The 25711-nt window shown below is 34.5% G+C and overlaps 1 protein-coding gene and 1 pseudogene across 3 annotated transcripts in view; both read left to right on the top strand.

Moving 5' to 3' along the window:
- Positions 1–25711, top strand: part of LOC145293228 (sorting nexin-33-like) — a 274899-nt gene that overhangs the window by 84199 nt on the left and 164989 nt on the right. The gene's annotated exons all lie outside the window — the stretch shown is intronic.
- On the top strand, positions 16293–16411 carry LOC145293425 (5S ribosomal RNA; annotated as a pseudogene).

The raw sequence follows: 25711 nt of genomic DNA on the forward strand, positions 1-25711 counted from the left end.
TTTGCTCGGGTGTGTAGAGGTAGTGTAGTAAGGAACCCCGGTAGACAGCCCGAGTGGAGAGCGGTGTTAAAAAAAAAAAAAAATTGGTAGTAGGCAGGCAGGCTCAAACCCATAACATGAAGGAGGAAAGGTGAAAAAATCCTAACACCTTAGCTGATGCGTCCATCGCGAAACCGGAAGTTGCAAGTGTTGGAATTAAAGCTAGTCAATTGAAAGGAGATGATGACTTGCAAATGAAAAAAGCGACCCCTCCTCGTAAAAAAAACTGCCCAGTTGAGGATGAAGGAATTAATGTTTTTGGCCAATTTTTTTATATTTATCGTCCGATCGAGCTTTAAAATGATACCAATTTTGTCACATTCTGACGCATCTGTTAAAATTTTTGCAAGACATACAAGCACACATATTTTGCCTTTTATATATTAGACTAGTGAGGGGTATCCGGCATTGCCCGGGTGTTTGGAGGTGTGTAGGGAGGTTAAAAAAAAAAGTAAGTATGAGGATCGAACCGAAACCGTTGAGGCAAAGTTGTAAATTAAAGTGCGGAAAAAAAAGTGCGACGTTAACGATTGCCCCACCGCGAGATGCTAACGGAAACACGTTTGAATTTATTTAATTACTTGGATTTGGCAGGTGCCCGTTTTAATGAGTTAATGAGGTCAAGTTTGACTGCGGGATAGTATTTCATTTACTGCGGGAACGCTTCCCAAGATGTTATAGGAAAAAGACTAACCTACATGCGGTGAGCGACAAATGTTGAATATTTATCTTCCCGAAATCGAACAAATTAAATTGACAGGCGAGCTTCGTTGTTAACTGTGAGATATTACGATTTATATGTGATATAAAAAGTTTTAAAAAGTTGTGAAGCGACCAACCGCTTCTCTGAAAAAAGCCTTTTGTAGACACACAGAAAAAGCGAACACACATACAAACATTTTTGCTTTTATATTTATAGAAGATAAAACTTTACCCACTACTATTTCTAATTCTAATTGTTACCACCAGTACTTGAAAGGGTTCTGGTTTTCCAAAATTTTTCATTTCCACCGTCCTCCTTTTCTCATCACACTCATGTATATGAATGGTATTCTCCTGGACTAGGCTAATTCGAATGGTCCAGAGGAAATAAAAAATATTTTACCCCACTCTCTGTGAGTCAAAGGTGAATTGTTGATTTTCAAATAAATTACGCATCAGTATAGGACACTTTTTCCCAACATTGACATAATTGTCGGCATGTCCTATTCATAAAATAGCCAGATCTGGTAACACTAGGATATCTGAAGATTCTGGCTTCCTCACTGAGAACGCACCAAACATTTTTTTGCAAAACCTAATCATGGAAAGTAAAAAAATACAAACTTTCCTCTGCAAAAATCCAAATCAAGCATTAATAAATATTTGAAGATATAAAGAACTTGAAGCATAAAAATTTTCCAAAATTACTGGATTTGGCATAAATCTGAAAAGGGTTGATGGGTCGTAAAAGAAAAAAGCCCAACCAAACCTATTTGTAAAATAAGAAACGAAGGCACAAGAAATACCAGAAGACCAATTTGAGAGAATGACTACAGTGTGATTCACAAATCAACTTGTGACGTTAACTATGTTCAGATTTTTATCCAATCGTAACTTGAAGACGGTTGGTAAGTTTTAATTGAAACTTATCTGGTTATCATGTTGTAGAAAATATTTGCTTAGGAAGGAAGGGAGAAAGATCATAAAGCTAGTGACAGTAATAAGGACGAATGATAAAAGATGATCCACTATTCCAGGGTTTGCCAGCTGCACACATTTTCTGCGTCTTTCCCTTTCCATGACAAGATTTATATATTAATTTTCCCTTTCCATGACAAGATTTATATATTAATTTTCCATGACAAGATTTATATATTAATAATATTCTGTTTGTTCGTTCCTTAGTTAACCTGTACGTTACGCTTTGAAAAAAAGGCCAAATACGAATTTTGAAGGTCAAATTGCTTTTAAAAAAAAGCCAAATTTATGAAATTTTTCTTTTAAAATGGACAATCTGGTAACTCTGGACAAGAATAGAAAAATGATCGCTCTTTGATCTAGCCTCGTTTTCGAATATCATATATGATTGTTGTAGTGGTGTAAGAAAGGAACTCGTAATTTCAATGTGCAGCTGTTCTTCACCGAAGAAAGAAGTCAGCAAAACGTTATGTCAAAAAAAAAAAAAAAAAAAACCCCAAAAAACACATTCTAAAGGAATGGAAAAAGGAAATCTGCCAAGAGGTGCTAGACTAAAGGAGTAAATTAAAAATTGCCTCTTACAATGTAATTTTATTATTTGTATTGAACTATGTAGCACAATATTACTTTCTGAATATTTATTAGCACTTATTAATTCATCTCATTTGGTTCAGTGCTATATTTAAAATAAAATGGACAGTATTTTCATAGAAATGTTAAACTCATATATTTGCATGTTATTGGTTATTCCATCCAAAAATCTAAATTTTTTGCGCTATCCAGAAAAATAGCAACTTTATTAAAACGTATTTGTTGATTCAATAGATTTCTCATTTGATGGAATTTCCACGAGTCCTGCTAGTATAAAGTAACTTTTAAAAATGAAAATGTCATTTTGATAAATAAATGTACAACAAGGAGATATACCAGAGGAATTACAAACGAAATTAACAAATAGATTTTTAAAAAAAATCTGAAATCTTGAGTAGAACGACCTCTGGAGTGAATGTGCTACTATGATTGAAGACTCTAGCTAAGAATAGTTTAGACAGTCATAAAGTACCGTGACAAGGATAACCATAAACCCACTATCCACACTTCTGAATGGCCTTGTGCCTAACTTATGACTTTTGTATAATTTTTGTAAATAAATTTTTCAAAGCACCTGCCTCGTAAGCATCTCCTATATCCCACCTCCCCTCCAATAACACTTGTTAAAACTATAAGTCAATTTAGGTCCGTGTATGTGTCTACATAGCTTTCTAGCGTATAAACTCATCAGTCTAGAGAAGTCTACCCAGAAACAGTGCAAGGTTGTCGTTAGCTCTACCCCTCACCTTGCAAAACTATGACCTCCTCCTCTCCTTCCCCGATTATGTCAATTTTCCTAAAGTACTACTAATCATATACTATGTAAATGTTATTTTAATTCAATTATGTACAATAAGAGATCATACCAGTTCAATTAAAAAAACTTAAATAAATGCAAGTAATGTAGAAATATACATGGCATAATCACGTTGACACACCGGTTCTCGCCGAATAACTAAAGTTAAGCAACGTCGAACCTGGTCAGTACTAAATAGGTAATCTATATAATATCTAATAATTTGGACTTCCAAGTGCTGTACGTGCTCTTCTCTTATCTCGGCATTGTTTCCAGTCGTTTTGGACTTCTCCTTGCCACTGGACGCAAACCATGCCAATTCAGGAGAGGTGTGGTTGGAGATTGCGCAACCCTGGCCTCATAATTATAAACACAGCTGCCCCTACAGGGGTATCCTTTTCTTTTGAGACTGACCAGAGGCATTGATATTCACGTTGGTTCTCATTAAATCACTAAAGTTAAGTAACGTTGAACTTGGTCAGTACCAAATGGGTGACCATTTGGGGAATACCAGGCACTGTATGTAGAATGAAATTGACACCTCTATGCAAGAGCTTAACATTATCTCCCCTGACATGGATATGCAAACGGCTGGAGATCACTTATGAATTTGATATGCCTCGAAACTCCCGCTGAATGAGGAAGTTGGTTCAACCCGTCTCGGATGAGTGTCATTTTGATACGGTACACAAATATAAATTATATAAATCCGACACTTTTCACGATCATTTTATTTGAAATAAATTATTTTATTACTACTATTCAATGTCAAAATAAAACATTTTTGCCTGATAAAAGTTGACTACCATCGTAGTCCCAAAATAATACACCTTTTTCAATTATCATGAAAAACTATTAGTTATCTATTCATCTAAAACCGATCCACTTCAAATCAGTTTTCATGTATTTTTTGTTCTGATAATTTCAGAACTAATAGTTTTTTTGCCTGAGAAATACTCATGAGGACTGCCTTACCGATGACAACAGGTTAATACTATATTTGCTCACTAAACTCAGTTCTCTCATGGAAAAATATTTCTATATAACAACTAATGAGATAGCTGAATGTCTACCTTCAATCTTATGAGAAATTGGTTACTTTCATAACATCTTGTGAAAGTGCCGGAAGAAAAGATCACATACGTGCTGACCTTCTCAACTACAGTTTGGATTCTCTTTACCCGTACATTGCTAATGCATTCAAAATCATGGGTAAAAATAGAGGAATTTACTTGATATTTATACAGTTTTAGCACTTCTGCATGTCAGTGACATGAGGTGAATGTGTGTATTTTAGTTTCAAGAACCACCGACAGATGTCACTTATCTGCCAAAGAACAGGGGTCAATAACTTTCTTTTCTAAAAGTGTGTGCAAGCTAAAATTATATTTTGCTACATTTTTATACAATCTTATCGTAAAAAAAAAAAACAAATTCTAAAAACAATCAAGAAATGTTTCGTGTTTTTATCATATTCATTTTATTTTCAGTTATGAATCACTTATCGAAAAGAAATTGTAATACATTAAAATTATATTTTGATACATTTTTTATACAATAAATGTTTCGATTTTTATATTTTTGTGTTATTTATTTCATTATATATTTTTGCGTTATCGTAAACACTTGTTTATATTTGAGGTTCACATAATGGCCGCTAGACGTCAGTTCTCTTTCGAAGAAAGGGGTCGATAACTCGTCTCTGTTGCTAATATGTCACTGACATGCAGAAGTGCCATATTTTTTTAAAATTCTTTGCGAGAACAATCTCAGTAATTTTACTTTGTTGGAACTTCTCATAAAAGTTCTTGGTGTAGTACACACTACTTGCAATGTAATTCCACAAGTTAGAGTAATTTTGGAATGTAACGTCGTAAGGGACACGTTGTAGACTCAGTCGCAAAGCAAACAAAGAATAGAAAAGAGCTTCAACTCGCCTTTTTTGTTGTACATTTATTTCCTCATTCTCTCGTTACCGTTGTGACGTCCATCACACGATCCACATTTCTAACGTGATCTCCTTTTTAAAGTATTTTTCCCCACCAATGACGTCATTTTGCATGAATTTATATACGTGCGTCTGTGTCAGGAATATGTAATCGGAAATATTGTGGGACGACGTTCTTAACCCCACTCCCTTTATGATGTAAAATATAAATTCGTTTTGTTTTTTTTCCTGATTTTTTCTTTTAATTTTTTTTACTTTTAATTTTTTTTTTTTTTTTATAGAAGCAATCTTGGTTTTCTGTAAAAAAAAAATACAACTTTACATATCATATATTCAACGTTTTTATATTTAAACTAACGGGGGTACCCAGCGTTGCCCGGGTGGTTTGAAGTTGTGTGCTCTTAAATCAAAAAGAAACACGGGGGGGGGGGTTTAAAGTTTTGATAAGTAGGTAGGATCGAACCCGAAGCCCTGAGGCAAAGTTGGAAAATAAAATGTAAAAAAAAAACATGCCACGTTAACCGCTCGGCCAGCAAGAATGAGTTACTGAAAGACGTTTGAATTTATTTAAGGGAATTGACAAGTGCCCGCACTTAATGACGTCAAGTGGAAGTCGTAGAGTTAACATTTTGTGTGAGCGTTACGATGACGTAAGCAATAGCTATTCAGCAGTTAACATTTTCTGTGGGACAGTTTTTAATGAAGTCAATAACTCGGTTTGTTTGTTTTTACCTAACTTTGGAGAAAACGAGCTTCCCCGTTTATTAGGGGAGTGTCTCGAAATGAAAGCAACCGTCTGATATGACGGTGATAAGCCGACATTGACCAAACGTTGCATCACTCTCTGGAAACCACTGGCCATAGGCCAGGGATTCGAATTGAGTTTCGCTTTTTTTATACCGAAAAACGAAAGCAACATGCGGCGATCCAAAAATGTGGAATATTTAATGTTTCAAAGTCGAGCAAATTAAATAGACAGGCGACCCCCATTGTTAACTCATAGATATTATCATTTAGACAGCATATAAAAAGTTTTAAGGATGAGAGCCCCCCCCCCACCGGAAAAAAGCCTTTAGCAGACACACAGAAAGCGAACATACATAAAAACACATTTTCACTTTTATATAGATAGACTAGGGAGGGGTACCCGGCGTTGCCTGGGTGTTTGGAGGTGTGTGTTAAAAAAAAAAAAAAACGTTGGCCGGATGTTTGGCGGTATAAAAGAAAAAAAAGTTTTGGTCGGAAGGTAGGATTGAACCCCGAAGCCTTGACGCGAAGGTGGAAAAAAAAAAGCCAGCCACATAACCATTTCGGCGACGAGGGGAGAGGAATTGATAAGCGTGTTAAGTTAAGGGTTAAAAAGTGAGTCAAGTCAAAGAGTTTGATTGACAGGTGGCCGCTTAATGAAGTCATCGCGGGAGCGTTACAATGACGTGGCAGGTTTTATTTTCTGCAGGGCAGTCTTTTTGGGTTTGTTTACTTTGTTTCAATGCGGGGCACTTTTGGCTTCCCCAAGATGATGGGGGGAGGGGACCAGCTCCCCATAAAAAGGGGATTGTCCAAATTGAATAGCAATTTTCTGATATAAGGAGAAACTCTGCATCTGATTGCTTTTGGATGTTCCCGGAAAATGTTTTTAAGGTTCGAATTAGTTTCGCTTTTATTATACGAAAAAGCCAAATCCACACGCGGCGATCCAAAAATGTGGAATATTTAGCTTTTCAAAGTCGGGCAAATTAAATAGACAGGCGTCCCCTCGTTAACTCGTAGATATTATGATTTCAACCTTTAAGTTTTAAGAATGAGCGACGGCCTCGAGAACCCACTGGAAAAAACCTTTTGCAGACATACAAAAAAAGCGAACGTACATACACACACATTTTGCCTTTTATATATATAGAAGATAGAAGACTATAAAGACTTTTCGTACAATTAGAAAATTTTTTTACATGTGAATTTTCTATTCTTTACTACAATCAAAAAATTGTACATAAGCCTTCCATTTTCAACATCTAGTAACATAAAATTTTCATTTTTTGCCCCCCCCCACAAGCCCGACAAAAGGAGGGTGGACCTGTAAATTCACCCTTGTCCGTTCGTCTGTCCACACTTTTATTAATAACTACGCTTTAGAATTTTTGACATTTTTTACAAACATTAAACATGATATGAGTAAAAAAAGGTAACATGTATCTCCAGCAGAAAAATGATTAAAAAAAAAAAAAAAAAGCTTCAAAAAGACCTTTTATATGGTTGAATGCTTGCTCTTTTTAAGGTAAATAATGTAGCATAAAGGAAAAAAAAAAATCCGTTTTTAGATTTCTTAAATTTGTCGTAATGTAACAGATACAAATGAACAAACGCAAGAAATAACAAAATTTTTTTTTTTAAAATGCCGACCCGGATTTTTAAGAACAAGTTTTTATTACCGTTACTCTCCCTGTTTCGACACCACTTAAAGTCTCTCGCTACCGCATGTCCATCTAGCCTGGTCGCGTTTCTACTGACTGCATGCCAGTTACAGCTGACCCGTTCTCGTCCTCAACTTTGCACATCCGTTTTCTTTGACGCGCACTTTGGTTCTCTGACCTAAGGGTACATTCTTCCTCCTTTTCTTTTTCTTCTCGTACACACTTTCTAATTTGCATATGTGTTTTTTCGGCTACTGCTGCTAATCTCTTCGCAAGTGAGCAAGCACCCTTCGCTGCTGCTGCTATTTTCTGTGCTGGGTGTGTCCATGTATCATAGACACAGTCAACACAGGCATTCACATCTCCTTGTACAAGTGTCGTTGTTATCGGTATCTCTCAAACCAGTTCTGTAAAGAATCGTTTAATTTCATTTCATATTCACTGTTACATTATTAATGATGATAATAAAGTAGATGATTTTTTACTGTTAATGGCTCTAAAAAAATAAACGTTATTTTATAGTATTAAAATATGTCAATGGTTTAAATATAAAATATATATAACCAGGTGTCAAGCAAAATAAATACAGATATGAATCTATATTATAGTTGGCCTCACCTCCCACCTAGTTGGTGCATTCAGGAAAGGGAGAGTATGGCTCTGCTGATCTATAATGCATGTTATTATAATTGATTGACAGTGTAATGCAAGTAAAAAAAACAAAAAAACAATATGAATGAAAAAGAGGCTTTAAACTTATAAAAGTTATTTTATTTTGCATGAAATAAAATGTTCCTATTTACAATGCCTCCCCACGGGACAGTTAGACACCAGGGTCGTTTTTTAACGCAGAGAAAAGGAACAAAAATAAAAATTGTCTCAGTCGTGAAGGATTTCTCCTCCACTGACAGAGAACAAGAAATTGAAGTGGAGCATCTGAAGAACAGATGGTATTTATTTGCTCCCCCACCGAGCAAATTAGGCACAAGGCCGATTTTTAATGTGAGGAGTGAAGGGGAAATGGGGACCAACTCCCCGGGGAGTAGGGGGGCTGGATAGTGACAATTGGTATGAAGGGTTGCCCCTACATTGACCAAGGTCTTATATGTGGGGTTTCCCCCACATATGGTCTTTGCTTGCAGTATCTGCCGGAACAGATGGTATTTATTTGCTCCCCCACCGAGCAAATTAGGCACAAGGCCAATTTTTAATGTGAAGGGAGGGGGAAGGGAAAAAGGGGACCAGCTCCCGAGAGGTGGGAAATGGGAGCTGGTTAATGGTCAGGCATGTGGGGTTGCCCCCACATCTGGTCTTTGCTAGTCATAGCTAGTCATAGCTTGCAGTATCTGCCGGAACAGATGGTATTTATTTGCTCCCCCACCGAGCAAATTAGGCACAAGGCCGATTTTTAATGTGAGGAGTGAAGGGAGGGGGAAGGGAAAGGGGGGACCAGCTCCCGAGAGGTGGGAAATGGGAGCTGGTTAAAGGTCAGGCATGTGGGGTTGCCCCCACATCTGGTCTTTGCTAGTCATAGCTAGTGATAGCTTGCAGTATCTGCCGGAACAGATGGTATTTATTTGCTCCCCCACTGAGCAAATTAGGCACAAGGCCGTTTTTAATGTGAGGTAAAAACCAGCTCCCCTAAAAGTGGGCAAAAAAGGGGCACTCTGGTTACCAAAAATAATAATTGTCCCAGTATAGAGGGTTTCCCCTCCATTGACTGGTACAAATTATCTTAAGTGCAGCATCTGCCGGAACAGATGGTATTTATTTGCTCCCCCACTGAGCAAATTAGGCACAAGGCCGTTTTTAATGTGAGGTAAAAACCAGCTCCCCTAAAAGTAGGCAAAAAGGGGGCACTCTGGTTACCAAAAATAATAATTGTCCCAGTATAGAGGGTTTCCCCTCCATTGACTGGTACAAATTATCTTAAGTGCAGCATCTGCCGGAACAGATGGTATTTATTTGCTCCCCCACCGAGCAAATTAGGCACAAGGCCGATTTTTAAAGTGAGGAGTGAAGGGGAAATGGGGACCAACTCCCCGGGGAGTAGGGGAGTTGGATAGTGACAATTGGTATGAAGGGTTGATATTTATTTGCTGCCCACCTCAGCAAAATGTGGCACAAGGCCGGAAAGTGGGAACCCCGCAGGCTCCCCTAAAGGAGGGGCACTCCTGCAATTTTAAAAATTGCCTGAGTAACCCCATCGGCATTCCCCGGTCAGGGCGCCTCAGGCAGCAAGCAATAAACTTGCCCCACCGGAAAGCCCGGTGGCAAGGCCTGGGAGGGTGGACCTCCTAGGTATTACCCAGGCGATTGTCCCAGTATAGAGGGTTCCCCCTCCATTGACTGGTACAAATTATCTTAAGTGTAGTATCTGCCGGAACAGATGGTATTTATTTGCTCCCCCACCGAGCAAATTAGGCACAAGGCCAATTTTTAATGTGAGGAGTGAAGGGAGGGGGAAGGGAAAAAGGGGACCAGCTCCCGAGAGGTGGGAAATGGGAGCTGGTTAAAGGTCAGGCATGTGGGGTTGCCCCCACATCTGGTCTTTGCTAGTCATAGCTAGTCATAGCTTGCAGTATCTGTCGGAACAGATACTACACTTTGATCCCGGCCCGACGGCCAAGAAATGATAATGCACGAAATAAAATGTTATTCAGTTGTTTCATTTAACTTGTTGATTCAATCATATAGATCATCGAAAAACTTTCAAAATTGTTCACGATTTAATCAAGCCAATAGATCATGAATATAATCTAAAAAAAAAAAAAAGATCGTTGTGTGGATTGCTAAATGATAACCTAATCAAGAATGTTATGACTAGTATGGCGTCTATTGTGCCTATCCTCCTGCCTTGAACCAAGTATTTGCAACCACAAGATCAAATTCTTTGCATAACTGTAAAAGTAAACAATTAATAGTTTACATACCGATTCCATGGTACTCTATAAAACTCCATGTATCATAGACACACCCAACACGGGCATTCACATCTCCTCGTACAAGTGTATCATCGTCGTCGTCGTCCTTATCGGTATCTCTCAAACCTGTTCTATAAAGAATCGTTTAATTTGATCTTGTTGATTAACGCAATACAGGCCATAAAAGCCATTGTTTTCTAATATTATCCATACAAGCATGTTTATAAAAATTACTGTTTGAACGATTAATTGGAATCGGGAATAAGAAAAATTGGGAACTTTTTGAGCATCGGAATTGGAAAATGTTGTGCGTATTTTTCGATGCCAAAACCGATTCTTATAATTCTCATTTTTGTCTCTGTTCAAAACTTAGTTTTCCTTTATTGATACTAATGGTAAAATGTTTATATATTTGCACTAGAAGTAAAATTAAAATCTATAGATTTTCCCCACCTACAAGTGTATTTTTATGTTTATGAAAATACAGTAGAACCCCGGGATACTGCACTAATCCGTTCCAGGATTGGGATCGTAAGGTGAAATTGCTGTAAGGTGGGGCCTAAACAAAATTTTAGACAGTATATATTAAAAACTAGTAACAAATTACAATACAGTATATTATGCACATGTATATAATCAAATAACATTACAAATAACACCATAGGTGGGGCAAATACTGTAACTAGGAGCCGGAAAAACATTGTATTCCACATCATTAAAAAAAGGCATCCCGGGCCATCGTATCTCGGGGTCACTGTATCTGCATATATTACACGGGTATTTATGGCAATCCCCCCCCCCCCAAAAAAAACAACTCTATAGCTAAATATTTAAAGAATCGGAATCTGTAATTGTATCAGATTTGGGGAAAAATATTGGAATTGTCCCATCATTAATAAAAATCCAACATTTGTAGTTGCATATGATCCATGTGATCTATCATTTTTCTTCATCTCTCCTGAACACTAGCCCAGTCTAATTAATTCAAATTAAGAGGATGTTTGTAGAGTGGTGGCTTCTAGAAAGTTTCTTTTCATAGGATATTTATTTTATCAAACCTAAAGACACGTCATACGATCGTCATATATGAATCTGAGAGCTCATTTGTTGGCATTGGTTTCTCCAATATTTTTCTAGTCGGAATTCTTTCTACAGTGACATTGGGTACTTATGGGAGAGACCGTGAGAAGGTTCCTAAAATCTCAAGTGAAGGTGATTTTTGTGGAACAAACTGGATTTGAACATGGAACACTCTGATTGTTAGTCCGTGTCATTTAACAAATTGATTACCGTCACCTTCCATCTGCGCTAATGACTGTAGATATATTTTCAGCTTAATCATCATGGTCGTTATAATCATTACATTAATAATGTAATAATTATCGTAACACTCGTGGCATTAAATTCAGTTTATTTTATGTACTGACATGTGGTATACAGTTTTTTAGAAATTAACTTTTTTTTTTGTTGTTTTTCTTTTTTTCAAGTTCCTACTTTATCGCTTCCTTCCATGTTTTCCTCAGCCTTGCCAGGTTCGAAAAATACATTGCGATATTGTAAAAATAACAACTAAGACGAAAATATAATTTGTTACTCCCTTCTGTAGTGTAGCATCTGTTCTAATGCTGCTTAATCAATTCTGTTCTCAATCAATTAAGTTCTAGATTAAGGCAATTTTTATTTTTTGTTCCAATCCAGTGCCTTTTTTAATTTTTTTTTTTATGTGTGCGTGTGTGTGTGGGGGGGGGGCTGGATCCCCTCTCCCATGAAAAAAAAATCGATCTTGTGTCTAATTTTACCTTTGTGAAGAGGCAAGTAAATAGGCACAACCTGGATGAGAATAGTAGTCGAAATAATCCAACCAAGATGGATGGTTATAATAAAATCAGATTCCGGACGCTTACTATGCTATGTGAAGCTATGATGAGCAACATAAGCTCAAGATGACACTGTAGTTTACCGAAGGGGTGGGGTGGCGGTAAATGGTTGTGCTACATTGTAAGTTGAATTAAGTGATTTTCAACATCTGATCTTGTACAACTATAAAGCAAAATATTTCATTAAATATACAGTGATTAAAATACATGTAATGCTAATTGGTAAGTTTATATATACTAGAAGGCCGTCCGGCGTTGCCTGGTCATAAAATATGCTTAAATATGTTTTAATTCATGCAGATTTCATATTTATTATTATAGAGCTGTTTTTTTCTATCGATTATTATATTGTACCTAATATATAGTAGTGATTTCAAGTTTAAAAAAAAAAATGACTTGTGTGCTATCAGTTAGTATCGAAACGAAAACATATAGCTCTCCGGCCATAACCGTTTGTATATGAACTAAATCCATACATACACAACAACTGCAGAAAATAAGGTTGCTTAATCTAGAACTTTTAATTTGTGCGTGCGCAAAAATGAATAGGTATAGTCGACTCATGCCAAGCAATGTTTTTTTTCTTTATTTTCACTCCTTCACAGCTATTTTACCAGCTAAAAACCAAAACCAATTTTTTTTTCTTTTTAGAGGCGACAAAATTTAAATTAAAGTAATTCACAGAAAAATATTTCTATTATACAAATATTTTTGGCATTTATAATTTCAATAGAATTTCGGGTATATGGTCCCCACTTCTCCTGCATATATGGCGTGGTCTGGAGCTCCAGTTTTTACACCTCTACGCATTAAATTAAGCTGTATTTTGGCAATAACGTGTTAAATGTTGTCTTCCAAGTGATCTATTGTGTTTGGTTTATCAGTGTAGCCATGAGACCTTTAAATATCCTTAGAGAATGATCTAATGTGATTAAATTGTGTGAACGAAATAGCCAGTCAGATGTTTCTCTTTTAAATTGATCGTATCGCTAGGTGTGTCAGAATTTGGGGGGAATTTTTGACACCCCTAACACAAAACTCTAAATAAAATATAAAAAAAAACTCGTAATTTCTCTTTTTAAAGTGGGTTCTTTATTTTTTTTATGGAATATACTTTCAAAATAAACTATTAAAGTCGTTTAAAAAATAGAAATATTATTTTTTATTTAAAAACAAAACAAAAAACAGGGTTTACAAAGTGCCTGTGTGCGTTCATGCAGCCATTTTGTTTACGTAATGAAATCAATTGAATTTTACGAGTTAAATTTTTCAATTTTTTCACTTTAAAAAATCTATCAAAATTTTTCAATTGGTTCAATTTTTACGATATTTTCAGGTTCAATGTGAAATTTTATGCTCTTTCCAATAAACTGAATATAATATTCTAGACAAGGTTTTTTTTTTTTTTAATTCACCCCCCCTCCCCAATTTCAGATGTATATTAAAATGAAAATTAATTTTCTCACCTCAAATTTATATATCACAACTTGAAGATAAAAGGTCAATAAATAAAATAAGCTAATTTAAAACAAAAAAAAAAGGAGTTATTGCAAATTTACCTGTAAAGTCTAAAGTTTAAAACCTTTTTTTAAAAAAAAATTTTTTTTTTGTAAGTGAAACCTTGTAATCTTGTTATATTGCATAGAAAGTTTCGTTTAATTACAATTATTTCTATTTCATTCAATTTTTTCTTCTTTTCTAGATATAAAGATATATATATATATAAAAATTCACTTCATAAAGAAATAAAATATATTAAATTAAAAACTCATGTATTTCTTTAAGAGAATAATTAAAAAAAAAAAATCATTCGACTTTTTTTTTTTTTTATCGGCAAAAACTGATAAATGAAACGGGACTAATTTCCATCTACGGTGGCCCATATTTACTAACTTTTGTTTACAGCCAGCAATAGAAAGAGACATTAATTCTGTCGCTTACAGGCCATCATAGTTCATAACTAAGAAATGTAGATGGTTATCTCCTCTTTTTTCCATTTATGACGAACTGAAGTCGCAATATTTTTAATACTCGCTTAAAAAAGTATTTTATTTAAGGACATTGAATATAAAATATAAATATGAATGAATTCTTAACAATGAAGAATAGAAGTACCCATTGAATAGTATTTTTTATAGGTAAGTGATTTGTTGGAATTTATATATACGTATATTTTATCGAAGCAAGTTAAAATTTGTTTATTTTCTTTAAATCTTTTTTTTAAAGAAAACCGATTTAAAAAAAAAACAAATATTACATAATTTGCTATTAAACCTGTTATTTTTTAAAATTTTGGTCTTTGCTCCTTTAATTGAAAAAAAAAATTAGGGTTTGAATTACATTTTTCAAGTAGTTATAAGCTTTGAAAGATAGAAGGTCGAATTACTCAATTTTTATCACACATTTTTAATGGCGTTTTCTGACCCTGATATCATATCGCACGCTGTGTGGCATGTGGTTCCGTCCTGCTGAAAACACATGAATTGCCAAATCAAGCTGAACTAAAAATTAACCGATAGTTACCAAATCTACAATTAAAGGAAATAGTTGTCAATTTAACGTTCGCCGCCTCTAAAAAAAAACAAAAAAAAAAAAACCCCAACAAAAACGGCCTATACACAGTCTAATTATTTTAGTTTCTTGAATTTAAAAGTACTCTTTCAGATCCACCCTTACCCCTTCCTGCCATTCCATCTACCTTCTGGGTAGGATTTAGTAATCCTATTAATCATGTATTGTCTCTTATAAAGATAATCTAATCTTTTTTTAGCATTCTAATATCACCATATCAAGGCCATGTGTAATCGTTCTACATATCAAGGCCTTGTGCATAGCTGTGTAATGAATGACTTGGGTGAGCAGCTTGACATACATGGAAAACCCAACCCTGTCTTCCTCATTCACTCCAAAACCGGCAAGTGTGAAATGTCACTTAGCCGTAGCGTCTAGATCATGTAATAAAGCCTAACCTTGTACCTCGGATTTTCTGTAATATCTTAAAATCTCATATTTGTTATTGTCAAGCAAAGCCCTCAAAAATCAAACATAAAAACGTATCCAATACAGAATATTCACCAATTAATTTTTTTTTAATAATACTTAATAGTAAGTAAAAAAAATAAAAACGTATCCAATACAGAATATTCACCAATTAATTTTTTTTTAATAATACTTAATAGTAAGTAAAAAAAATAAAAACGTATCCAATACAGAATATTCACCAATTAATTTTTTTTTAATAATACTTAATAGTAAGTAAAAAAATAAAAACGTATCAAATACAGAATATTCACGAATTTTTTTTTTAATAATACTTAATAGTAAGTAAAAAAAAAAAAGTATCAAATACAGAATATTCACCAATTAATTTTTTTTTAATAATACTTAATAGTAAGTAAAAAAAATAAAAACGTATCCAATACAGAATATTCACCAATTAATTTTTTTTTAATAATACTTAATAGTAAGTAAAAAAAAATAAAAACGTATCAAATACAGAATATTCACGAATTTTTTTTTTAATAATACTTAATAGTAAGTAAAAAAAAAAACGTATCAAATACAGAATATTCACCAATTAATTTTTTTTAATACTACTTAATAGTAAGTAAAAAAATAAAAACGTATCCAATACAGAATATTCCTCAAATTTCCCCCTAAATTTTCCATTTAAATAAATCTTAATAGTAAATTAAAAAAAAAAAAAAGGTATCCAGTACAGAATATTCCCCAAGATTTTTGTTTAATTTTAGTAAAACAGGTGTTCGCAGTAAGCATTGGAAAATTTTGCTTGATGATAACCTTTTTTCCCTGCATTGACATTTATTTGAAATCCTTTATTTAATTAAGAATTGATCGATTTTTCTGGCATATCGATCCTTTTTGGTTAATGTTGACTCATCTATTTTGTTAAAGTTTTCGTATTTGAGATTGATATGACCCATGAAAGTGATACATTCATTTGAAGTAGCTAAGTGGGCCTTGCTACAGTTTAGAGTAATAATCTAGTATGTTGCCTTACTTACTATATATGGCATAATCACGTTGACACACTGGTTCCTGTCAGATCACCGAAGTTAAGCAACGTTGAGCCTTGTCATTACTAAAATGGGTGACCAATTTGGGAAGTCCAGGTGCTGTATGTAGGACGTTGCCACCTCCCTGCAAAAAGTTGCAAAAACCTAACGTCATCTCCCCTAACGGGGATATACATGCGACTGGGGACCACTTGTGAATTTCATACTCCCATGAAACTTCCTCCTTCGGAGGAAGCCGGTTAAACCCTGAATAGGGTCGGTGCTGACTGCACACACACGTTACCTTACTGAACGAGGGCGAAGCTGGTATTTCTAGCATGATGTTTGTGGCGTACCTTTCAACATCGGACTCAGGTGGCTCTACTGGTTGGTATTTATGGCTTAACCAACCAATCATATTCTCGTATTCATTACATCAAAGGTTAATATTTTGAAATATTCAGTGGATTCTATTTTGCATACAAATCATTTGTGGATTTTCTTCAAATAATTCTATTCTTTATATTGCCTGCATCGGCAATTGAACCTTCAACCTCCAGAAGAGTGTCATTTAAAATTCAATTTTACCTAGTACTTTATCTGTTATGCCATGGGTCCTTGCTTAAAGCTTGAAGGTTCAATCCTCAGTGTGGGCAATACAAGTGATACATAATTGTGTATCATGCAAGATTTCTACCCAGTCATGGTTGACTGAATGAGAGCATGCTACCCCCCCCCCCATATATTAAATACAGGTTTCCGTTAGAAATTCTGTGCAGATTCCAGAGTTCAACAAGATACACCTGAAGAAGGTTGGAGGTTACATCAGGCAAAACGTTGATTGAACAGCACTCAAGATGAAAACAATAGTCTGAGTGATCCAATTGATCAATCTTCATCTAAAAAGTTCAGAAAAAAAATATTGATTTGGTTTATTGGGCTTGTAGATATTAGATTTGAAAAACAAAAGCTAGATTGCTTTAACAAATCCAAGTTCTATGCAGTAATTGATAGCATTTGTCTTTTGATTACCTTCATCATCTACAATGGTATTCATATTTATACAGGGTGGAACGATAAATTTGTCACCCTAAAGAAAACAACACTACAGCTTTATTTTAAAACTTTTATTGAAAAAAATCAATTCGGGTAACTTGATAATATTGTAGAGCTGACATGTATTCAATGTAGCCGCCTTCAGCCTCAATCACCACCTCTATGAACCTCTGGAACTGGAAGCTTGCCTTTTCTACAAGTGTTGCCGGGATCTTCGAATATTCGGTGAATGGCAGTGATCAGGTTGGCTTTGGTGTTGTGGGAGGTCATGTTTATGATGTTCTCGACGTATGACCAAACGAAGTAGTCCAACGAGTTCAGGTCGAGGGAGGAGGGGGCCAGTGAGAGAAGCCAAGCCTGGGTCTCTTTGGACTTGTGGGCTGGTGTAGAGTCCTGCTGCCACACCCAGAGTCTGCCAGCAGCTATGTAATTGCACCAGAGAATCACATTTTCAACACATTCAGGTACACTTTGGTGTTGACTTTCAAGCTGGCTTTGAAGATGTGAGGTGGCATGATGTGGCCCTCACTTGAAACCATACTAAGGACTATAACCGTGGCCACAAACTTCATTGAGCTGTGCCCTCAAGTGTTAAATCGTCCAGATTTTAATTTTGAGGGTGCTGGCAATGGTCCTGTTGTCATAACTTGGATCAGTAGAGCAGGAGTTGTACAGCAGCGCATCTCCAATCTCGCTTGTTGACCATTGTGTCACTTTCAGACATGATAGACGGCTCCTATCGTGCTTAAGATTTGTACACAACTGACCAACTAGTAGATGATCTGTAACGGGTTTCCTCTAATGGAAATGGAATCATGTCGTATTTTCTAGGGTGACAATTTTATTGTTCCATCCTCTACTAAGAATTTAGTAGATGTATTCTCTGGCCTTCAGGTGTGTTGTTCATTTACTGCTTTTTGTGTGGGTGGGGGTTCACTCTTTAAGATAATTGTTGCTGAATTATGGCGTTCTATATTAGAGGCACATTAAGGCTTATTAAAAATAAGTTTCAAATTTTTTTTTATGGAAATTAACATCGCTATATTTGGAAATACACAGAATAACATTTTGACTTAAATATGTTAAGGTTGAAACCTAAATAATCACAAATAGCTGCGTGGATCATGTCTTTTACCAGACATACTAATTACCTCTTTTTTTTTTTTTTTTTTTAAACAGCAGTTTTCACAAAAAAAAATATGTATTTTCAATTATTCAGCTTCTAACACATCCACAAGTATGTGTCAGATTTTTATTCCGTGTATTTTCGAATGTAGTTTAGTTAATTTCCTTTTAACTCAAAGGCTTATTTATGCAGCAAGGAATTGCTCCCAAGGTCAAATGCTGACATTTGCTCACGGTTTCGTATCCAAATCTCTATTGGAGCCCAGATCTAGTGCATCGACCATAGATTGCTGAGCTTGGCTGTGTAATGCTTAATGGAAATAACTTATCTATTAGGTTGGTGCAAAAATAATGTTTGTTTTTTTTTTTACTTGAAATGAATGTCAAAAAACGACATTATTTTTACACCAACCTATCTACTCTTCAAAATGAAGTGCTCCATTTGGCCTTTCGATTTAAGTATAATTTCTGAAATGTTATTGTAGTTTATTCTTTTGTTATTGAAACAAGACAACTGAGTAAACCTTTCTTGAGCTGGACGACTAGTTGCTTAACAACTGTAGAATGTGTTCCAAAATGCTTCCTCTCTGACTGTTCAGCAAACTCCAATTTTTTTTTTTTTTTTTTTTTTTTTTTTTGTGCGCTTGCCTGTTTTAACCTGTTGTAAATTGAAGTCTGTAATCCGATACGATAATTACATGAATTTTGATGTGAATTCATTGCATGTTCAACTGATGCCTTAATTTGTATTATTTAGACAACTGTTCTCATCTTGAATGTTGTTTTCAAAGTTCCGGCTGATGTAACCTCCGCCTTTCTTCAGATACGTCGTGTCAGACTCTTGGAATTGGAATCTGTATGGAATTTCGAACAGAAGCTTTTCTTTAATTCGTCAAGGTAGCTTGCTCTCGTTCCATCAGCCATGATTGGGTAGAAGTCTGAAGTAATTTGTAATTGTATTCTTAGTATCGCCTGTACTGAAGATTGAACCATCAACCTCCAGGAGACTGTCACTTTGATTAAGACTTAGCAATTTTATTCATTTTGTCACTTTTCTTTGATGATAGAACGAGAGCAAGCTACCCCCCATAGATTAAATAAAGGGTTCTGTTCGAAATTTTGTATAGATTTCAGTTTATAAGGAAAACAAAAGTAAATCTGTAAATATTGATTTATTATGAACTGAAATACCTGTTTACAAGGTTCGTTCTAAAAGTAAAGCATCCTATTTTTCAAACTCAAAATGTTGAAGAACTATCAAAATGGAAGTAGTACTATCAAAACGAGCGACTATTTGTGCTCCAAAATTTATTTTTCTACATAGTCACCACCATTCTCAATGTTTGCCAGGAATTCAATAATGCATATCTGCTTCTAACGCACGTCCATGACAAGGGTTCCTTTCTTAGTCTCATACTGCCAATATCTGTAACAGATAGATGAAACTTTCAGGTAACGAATGCATAAGTTCAATCATCATAACAATGCAATTTGTAATCCTCTGATCGATCTGGGCAGAATAAAAAAAGTGGAACGCCCCCTCATATATTGGGAGAGTTATTTTACTTGAAGTGCATTTATCATGGTTTAGGTTGGTTTTGTTTTATGGCATTTCCACCATTTAAGGGTTTAATTAATATCGAATCCAGTAATTGTGGAAAAAAGGTTTTATGCTGTAAGTTCTTTATTAGCTTCAAATAGTTATTTATAGTTTGTTTTGGTTATTTTGTTATGATATATTGTTTTCAAGTAATTTAATTACCCCTTTTCAAGTAATTTAATTACCCCTTTTCAAGTAATTTAATTACCCCTTTTCAAGTAATTTAATTACCTCTTTTCAAGTAATTTAATTACCCCTTTTCAAGTAATTTAATTACCCCTTTTCAAGTTATTTAATTACCCCTTTTCAAGTTATTTAATTACCCCTTTTCAAGTTATTTAATTACCCCTTTTCAAGTTATTTAATTACCCTAGTCAAGTTATTTAATGCCAAATTCATTAATTCTGGGGGAAAATTTTATTACAGTTCTTTATATCTTGAAATATTTATTCATGAAGTTTGGTTTGATTGTTTTGTAGAAAAAAATTGTTTTTAACTTTGCATAACATGACTGAATTCCGGAAAGGAAAAAAATATTTGCGTTTTTGTTCCGGTAGGCAGCATTTTCAGATAACCTGATCTGGTAGAACTAAGTAAACTTTAGTAATTTTTAACTGAACCAGTAATTTAAACCACCGGAGTAGAGAGCTTCCATGCTCTGTTATGTAGTAGAAAACCAAATATGATGACCGAATAGATACTGTTGAGGTCTATGTAATCTGTAATGCTCAGTTTAAATCTTATCAGATCTATTGTAGTCATTTACTTTCTAATGTTATTGGGGGGAGGGGGTATAAACCCGTCACCTTTTCCCAGTTTTTATTTTTAAAATTTTTTACCCTAAACAAAGCATGCTGCTATTTGGGATCGTGTCTAACGGGGGCTTATGAGGAGTTGAGCAATAAGATGTCTGTTCACATTACATTTAAACTTCATCAGGTGAGTAAAGTCAGGGATGCAGGAAACATGGAATTCCAAGGTCTAACAGTCTAAAGGAAAAGACTATTAGAGTAGAAGGTTTTCCGGCATCTAGAAATCTCAACAGTGAAGGGGCAAAATTTTGCTGCTTGTCAGGTTAGTTGGAAAGGTGTACATCAAGGAAGATACAAGGCCATCAGAAAACCTTTTTTATTACTCATTCACCTCAAACAAACCATGTTGCCACTTGGGCATAAGGTAATACTATTTGGGACCATATGTGGGAGAGATGAGTAGATGTCGATTTAGATTACATTTTAACTTCTGCATGTCAGTACAGTAAGAAAAATAGATAATAGGAAAGGAATTTCAAAGTCTAACAATTCGAAGAAAGGAACTACTAGTGTAGAAGGCTTTCCAGCGTCTAGGGTCTAAACAGTGCAGAGGTGTGATTTTGCTGCTTGTCAGGTTAGTTGGGGGAAATTTACATCGAGGAGACACAAGTGCTATGAGTTCATTAGAGCACATTCCATTTTGTTAAAGCTGTTTTTATACTCAAGTTCTATCTTCAAATATTTATTCAGTGTTTTGCTTTAAGTATTTATTCATTCGATTGGTCAAACAAAAAAAAACGTCTTTAGTGTTTAGATTGAAAATTGTTCAGTGTTATGACGGGGAAAACCTATTTAGTCAAAATGTTATTTTTTCCTTTAACTATCTTCGGGTTAGTCAGGAGTATGTATGCTGAGGGTGGGTGGTGGTGCACAAGTGCTATGAATTCATTCAGAGCACATTCCATTAAAGTACTTGTAATACAGGCACAGAGATACAACCTTGCGGTGATGGGGCAGTAAAATATCACGTTCGATTAATTGTATTTAAATATCACCAAAATTTTGTGATTCGCTATAATTCGTTTTGTTTGAATCTGCTGAAGTTAGAACAATTCAAAATTCACAGTGAGGATGGAACTTCTTTCATGACAGTCAATGTTGCTGCTAATACTCTTAGATGACTCATAAAACTAATAAGTTGGTACTTATCATGCTAATTTACTCTTGAAGAGAAGAGACACTTGTTCATAGCACAAAATAAATGTACTTTTTTTTCTCTCTCTTATAAAAATAAACCTTGTATGATGCCTTGGTCTAGTATGCATAACTTATAAAGGGGCGTTCCAAAAGTAATGGCTTCTATTTTTTTTTTATTCCGCCAGAATGAATCAAAGGGGATTGTGAATAGCATTGTTATGATGACTGAACTTTTGCATTCATGACCTGAAAGTTTCATCTCTCTGTTGCAGATATTGACGGTGTGAGTCTCTAAGATAGCAACCCCTGTCATGGATGTACGTCAGAAGTAGAAACGGGTCATTGAATTCCTGGCAAATGTTCATTGAGAATGATGGTGACTATATAAAAATACATTCTGTAGCACAAAAGGTTGCTTGTTTTAATGGTACTACTTCCATCTCCGTAGCTCTTTAACTTTTTGATTTAAAAAAAAAAAAAGGAGGCTTTACTTTTGGAACGACCGTTATACATGGGTTCTATTCATTAAGCGCTTTACCCTTATAAATATTGCAACTTATACAAGTATAATCATTAATATGCTGAGCTGAAATGGGCTTTACTTTTGGAACGGCCCTCATAGTAAATGTTATGTATGTTTATATATTTATAGTTTACTCTATGGCACTCTAATAATCACATTGCTTTTTTAATATATAATTGGTATATGAGGAAATAAAATTAAAAAAAAAATAGCATATAGAAACTTGTGACTCACCTTTTTGCTGATTAGTCTTATTGGCCCCCCCCCCCCGACAAAGAAAGGATTGAACCTAGTAATTCATTACCGTTCGTTTGTTCTCACTTTTAACCACGTCTTAGATTTTTAAAATTTTTGTACAAACGTTAGGCATGGTTAAAGTAATTTTTTGCCAGAACGGATTTTCCGGGATAACTCTGGTTGCCCCTCCCTTCCCTAGGGAGTAATATAGAGGTAAAATTGCCCCGAAATTGTTCAATCGTTTACACTTCATTCATCACGCCTTGGATATTTTTTTTTTTAATTTTGCACAAACATTAGTCATGGTAAAAGTAAATTTTTCTCTCATAGAGAGGGACCCCATTGTTCGGCTTGTTTTACTTTTAACTAAATTTTTTGGTAACTCTGTCACTTTCTTTGGTTAAGAATGAAATAAGCATCAGAATGTAGTATTTCTTGTTAGGGTTATTTTTATCGCTTGAATTTTTTTCATAGAAACGCATGCATTAAATGCGCGTTTTTAATCAAAACCTGTCTGTGTTTCAACCTTCTAATGGATTTGAAGCTTGTTGATTGAAGCGATCTGTAATGATTTGATTTTTGTCTGAATTACAGCCGTAAATGTGTTAGTCTAAAATTTGTGTATTCCTGTAGTTTCGTTTTTTTTTTTTCTGCATTGTTGTGTGGAACTAAAGTGTATATGAATGAGAATGATTTTTATTTTCTATATTGTGATTTGTTAAATTGTTGTGCTATGCAACTGGTGAATAGGTGAAGTTGTCCCTGATTGCCCTATTTTTTTTTCCTTTTATGATGGTGGAATCTTAAGTGGAATTCGGTACCTGTCTCACCAATATATTCCCCTTGATATAATTGGTACAAAAGTGTAGTAGATGATGTTGGGGTTGTAACAAGTTGGTTAAATCTTTGAGAGTTGAGTGATGGAGAAACGTCTCAGATGTTTAAAAACATGATAAACAGTAAAAAAATTAAAAGAAAAAAAAAAACTTTTTTTTTTCTTTAACAAATCTTATATATTTTGATGTTTGTGCTTTTTAATAAGATTTCAAAAAATGCATTTTAAGTATAAAGCACCACTATGTATTTATGGCTCATTTTTTTTTTTTTTTTTTTTTTTTACAAAAAAGATATTAGTCGTCCACCAGGTTTCATTTTGAAATCGCAGATTTGTCAAAATCATAGATTGCAGTTGCCTCCCCTGGATTTTAAGAACTTTTCAATATTAACCTATATCATAAAACTTTATAATTCAAATTTTATTTTTACTTGTAATTATTTTTCTACTCAATCGTTTTTCATAATTTTTGGATTTTTACTAATTTCGACATGACTTGTAAATCTGTAATCTTGTTTTTACCCGAAATGCATTTATTTGAAATCCTATCATATCGCTACAAGCCTCAATATTTTTTCTTTATTTATCTATTATATATCGACACACAAATGACATCTATAAAAGCAATTTGAAAGTATTTTCACCTTGCAATACCAACATGCAAGTGAAAAGATTTTGACTGACCCACTCTACTCCAACCTTCTAATGTAGCTATTCACTCTTCTTCCCTAACTTTTACACACATCTAAACTTCAGTCGTATAATATTAAATTTGATCCAATTCTTTTTGCCCCCCCCCCCCTGACCAAAAGAGGGTGGACCTGTAAATTCACCCTTGTCCCTTTGTTCATCCACACTTTTTTCAATAACTACGCCTTGGAACTAAAAAAAAAAATTTGCACAAACATTAAACATGATGTGAGTAAAAAAAAAAAAAGTTACAGAAATGGATTTTCTGGGAAAACTTCAGTTGCCCCCTAGAGGTGCCTTTTGGCTTAAAATGGCTTAAATTGACACTTTTGTGCTTAATAAAAAAAAAAAAAAAAATTAAAAAAAAAAAAAAAATTGTCTTGGATTTTTATAAAACTTTCTGAAAATTTGTTGTAACTGACTGATTTCTGTATAATTTTGTTTGTCGTGATAACTCTTGGGTGTGCCCCAGGGGCTCTTTTAGGGCTAATAAAAATACTCCATTTTTGGGACTATTTTACCATATTTGTCAAATTTTCAGTGTATGTCTATTTAGCAGTTTTGCATGGTGCTGAACTCAAATTTAAATATGTTAAGGCTTTCAGGACTTTTGGGGCTAAATGGGGGTGGGGGCAAATGGACCGAGTCATTTTTTTTTTTTTTTTTTTTTTTTTTTTTGCATGGTGCAGAACTCAAATTTACATATATTAAGACCTAAAACTGCACCGTTTGTCTATTTTCACCAAGATTTGACGTCCACTGCAGACTTTTGGGGCTAAATGGGAAGGGGGGATGCTAAACTTAGCCATTTTTTTATGCCTTGTTAACAGAGTACTCATGGGGGACCATGTATGCTTCACCTGTTTTAATCCAAAGAGACATTAATATCCGTTTTTTGTAAACAAACAAAACATATCTACTTTATCATTTTTTTGATTAAAAGTTTTTTTTTTATTTATTTCTACTAATTGTGACATGATCTGTAAATACGTAAAGTGTTTTTACCTAAAATACATTTTTTGAAATTCTATTAAAAAACACACTCCTCAAAATAGTTTCTATACTTGTCAAAAACTGAACTTCTAATCAGAAATTAGAAATCAGCGGTTTTACTCTTATACCGGAAATTGCACCGACTTTATTATTTTTTTCTTCAAAAATGAAACCGTTGGCTATAATGCCATTGCAACTCAACGTTTATATCCAAGGAAAAATGGGAAAGTACTATTGGAAAATGGAAAGATAATTAAAAAAAAAAAAACGAAAAGAAAAACTATTATATATATATATAAACATTTAAAGTCTTTTTTTCCCCCAATTAAAATAGTTAATAAATCTTCAGTCTTTTTGTTTATATTGTCGCAATGAAATATTTTTCTCATTTGAAAATATTTAATTGCTAAAATGTAGTTTC

The sequence above is a fragment of the Euprymna scolopes genome, chromosome 14 (assembly GCF_053919585.1).
Source record: "Euprymna scolopes isolate OS-2025 chromosome 14, ASM5391958v1, whole genome shotgun sequence".
In the NCBI taxonomy this organism is placed as follows: Eukaryota; Metazoa; Mollusca; class Cephalopoda; order Sepiida; family Sepiolidae; genus Euprymna; species Euprymna scolopes.